General features: G+C 43.8%; 1 pseudogene; it reads left to right on the forward strand.

The window, feature by feature from the left end:
* The first annotated feature begins 2,323 nt into the window (after positions 1 to 2,323).
* LOC115067013 lies at positions 2,324 to 2,429 on the forward strand (annotated as a pseudogene).
* Positions 2,430 to 3,703: the final 1,274 nt, after the last annotated feature.

Here is a 3,703-nt window from a genome sequence, read left to right on the forward strand (position 1 = left end):
GCTTGTGGACTCTTGGGAGGTGGTAGTTCCTCTAGGAAGTGACCATTAATGGAAAGGATAGCTCTTGATCATGGCCACCCACTCTTCTCTCTTTTGCCACCATGAATGAGTGATCTCTTTCAGAAGCTGCTTTTAGCTGGAAGCCACAGAACCACACCCCCATGGGCAGAAACTTCTGATACTGTGAGCCACAAGAAATCTGCCCGAAAGGACCCCTTAAGAGCTGTTTTATATCAGGTATTTGTCACAGTAATGGCAAGTGTCTAATACACAAAATTTGCATACAACTTAATAGAGAGGGGGGGCCAAGTGACCTGAAAAACTCAGACTCTTAAAACATTTTCCTAATTGTTACATTTCCTGGGTTGCCTGAGACTCCTGGGCTCAGAGGAGCAGTTCTTGATCTCTTCTTTGGGAGAACTGCCCAGCTCCTCCTGCTTCTGCCTGGACCTCCCTGATACTGCCCTAGGAAACTCCATGTACAGGAAACACCCCTCATTTCTAGGCAAACTGACCAGTCTCATGTACATTCCCTATGAATCCTGACAGCAGGGAGTTGAAAATGATGAAACACATATTCCTTTTATTTCTTTATCTACTTTCTCTGCATTACATCTTACTCATGCTTCCAAAACAAACATATATATTCAAATCAGAACCTCGTGTATAATTCCCATTATTGGTGATTTCAGTGCTACATGCTGAAGCTTACATTTGTATCAAATGTAAAGAAATTGAATGAGGTAACTGGAGAAATGGCTTAGCAATTAAGAATACTTGCTGCTCATGGGGCTGGAAAGATGGCTCAGCAGTTAAGAGCACTGACTGTTCTTGCAGAGGACCTGGGTTCGATTCTCAGCACCCACATGGCAGCTACAAACCATCCTTAACTCCAGTTCCAGGGGAATCCGAAGCCCTCTTCTGACCTCTGCAGCATTGCATGACATGGGTGCACTCACATACATGTAAGCAATACACTCATATACATAAAATAAAAATAATGAATAAAATATTTTTAAAAAAGAACACTTGTTGCTCTTATAGAGAATGTGGGTTCCACCCACAGCATCTACATAGTGGAATACAACTGTCTATAATACCTGCCCGGCATGATGGTGCATGCCTTTAATCCCAGCACTCAGGAGGCAAAGGCAGGAGGATCTCTGTGAGTTCAAGGCCAGCCTAGTCTACATAGCGAGTTCCAGGCCAGCTGAGGCTACAGGGATACCTGGTTTCGAAAAGCACACACACACACACACACACACACACAAAAAAAACCCTAAAACGCCGTGTTCTAAGGGATCTGACACTTCCTTCTGGCCTCTGCAGTCACCAGGCACATGCATGTGGTACATATACATTCATGTAGGCAAATTTATATACATGAACTAAAAATTAAAAAAAATTTAATTGAACTATATGAAGGAGATCATCTGGAAGATGTTTAAAACTGTCCACAGTGTTTTCTGCCTTGCCCACCTGGCAGTTTCTAAACCAAGTGCAGAGAGTGGAGGACCTGGGTTTACAGAGCCCTGGAAGTAAACCTGATATATTCCACTCTCACCTGGTTAAGAACAATTAAAGCTCTCTGTTGTTGGATTTGTGGTGTGTGTGTGTGTGTGTGTGTGTGTGTGTGTGTGTGTGTGTGGGTATGTGCATAAATGTTCATGTGTGTGGGTACACATGTGCACATGTACCTATGGAACCCACCTGACAACCTAGGGTGTCATTCTTGGATAGCTGTTCACCTTGGTTTATTGAGAGTCTCTCATTGCCCTGAAGAGGCTGTACTAGCTGGCCAGGGAGTCCAGGGATCCACCTCTCTCTGCCTCCCCAGTGCTAAGATTACAGCTTTTCATGTGGGTTCTGGGGGTGGAGCTCGAATCCTAGTGAGTTCCCTAGTGTCCTATTGTTTGTAATAGTCAGAGTTATACATGTTTTAAAAAGAGAGTTAGGTTGTACTATTCCATTCTGCTCTGATTTGCTTCTCTGTGACTTTGGTAGAACACTGCCCAAAAGCAACTTGAGGAAGAAAGGATTTATTTGGCTTACATGTTACAATCTGTCATCAGGTGAGGCAAGGAGGAGCCTGGAGCAGGAACTGAAGCCAATACCATGGAGGAATGCTGCTTCCTGGCTTGCTTCCCGCTGCTGACTTGCTCTGCTACTTTGCCTGTACAGCCCAGGACCACCAGACAGGGCTGGCACCACCCACAACGGGCTGGACCTTTCTACATCACTTAGCAACTAAGAAAGTGATCCACAGACATGCCCACAGACAAGTCTGATGAAGAAAATTCCTCAAGTGAAATTCTCTCTTCTGGGCCTCCTGGTGCCTGTATAAAAAGAAGAGGCAGAGCAAACCTGCCCCATGTATACCTCAGCCCAGGCCATTGAGCTTAGCCTGTATTGTGACTGGAAAGACATAGATTTGGGGATGGGGGCAGAAATTCCCTCTTCACAGGAATGTCTAGGTTTGTGTCAAGTTGATAAAAACTAACCAGCACACATATCAAAAGTATTCTTTCTTAGTTTAAATTTAGAAAAACTTGCATCATTAATATGCTTGCACATCCCTTCTAAAACTTCATTTCCCAGAATTCAAGTCCATTTATGGTTAGTGCAATGTGTTAGGGATGGGACCCAAATGGCAGGAACTCCAGGTCTCTCATGTTGTCTCTCATATTTGATGTGTCTACTCCTTTCTCCAGGTGAGAAGCCACAAGATAAACTTCCTTCCCTCCCTAATGAATGTTCTTATAACTTTAATCCATTCAAGTTCTTGGTTATATGGTTGGGTACAGAGTTAGGATGATGAACTCAGCATAGCCCTCTCTTCATAAACTCTTTCTCTCCCTCTCTCAGAATTATATGCACAAGTGAAAATGTACATATGACTTTGTTCTCTTGGATTCCATCAGAGACTCCCTAATGCTTTAAAGAAATGCAATGGACAAGATGTCCACCAAGATGGAGAGGGGACAGAAGCAGAGAAATAATCATGAGCTCTGTGGTGCTTAAGCTCTGGTCTGTTCAGAATCAGTGTCTATGCCAGTGAGCCTGGCTGAGTGACTGGGTCAGGAATGAAAACCCAACAGCAGAATTTATTCTCCAGGCCAGCCTGTGTAATTCTTGTTCATCAGATAAAGATGCACACATTATAAAACAAACCATCTCTTCCCCAAGGTTCATGAAGGACTTGCGCAGGTTCTTTCCTTGGGATTATAGTCTTCCTGTTGCACAATCAAAGTTTAAATTTTAAAAAGCACACTTTCTTAAGTAATGTTTTGACATTCCTTCATGGAATTTTATTCAACACCACTACATCATATGAATTTAGATTCCACTAATACAGAAAGCAGACCTCATCCTTTGGGAAGGAAGGGGGGACACATACGTCCTTCCATGCAGGTGCCCTCAGGCCAGCAGGGATTTCCTGGGCTCAGTACTTCACATTCTTGGTCTCTGAGTTCCCCACCAGTCTCCATGGCTCTGACAAGGCCTGTGCAAGAGGAAATCAAAGTGCAATCACTTCCTCTCTGCTTCATAAAAAATATCTGATTGGTTGTCACTAGATTCTCCTCCTCTCCTTTGAGTCAGTGGGAGGAATGAGGAGGGGCTGTCTTCCAAAGCTAACCTCATTTACCCTTATGTGTGTAACATATGGGAATCCTGACTGTGAGGAGTAACGAAGTGGCAGACG

Source organism: Nannospalax galili, unplaced genomic scaffold, assembly GCF_000622305.1.
Source record: "Nannospalax galili isolate Female #2095 unplaced genomic scaffold, S.galili_v1.0 scaffold64, whole genome shotgun sequence".
Lineage (NCBI taxonomy): Eukaryota > Metazoa > Chordata > Mammalia > Rodentia > Spalacidae > Nannospalax > Nannospalax galili.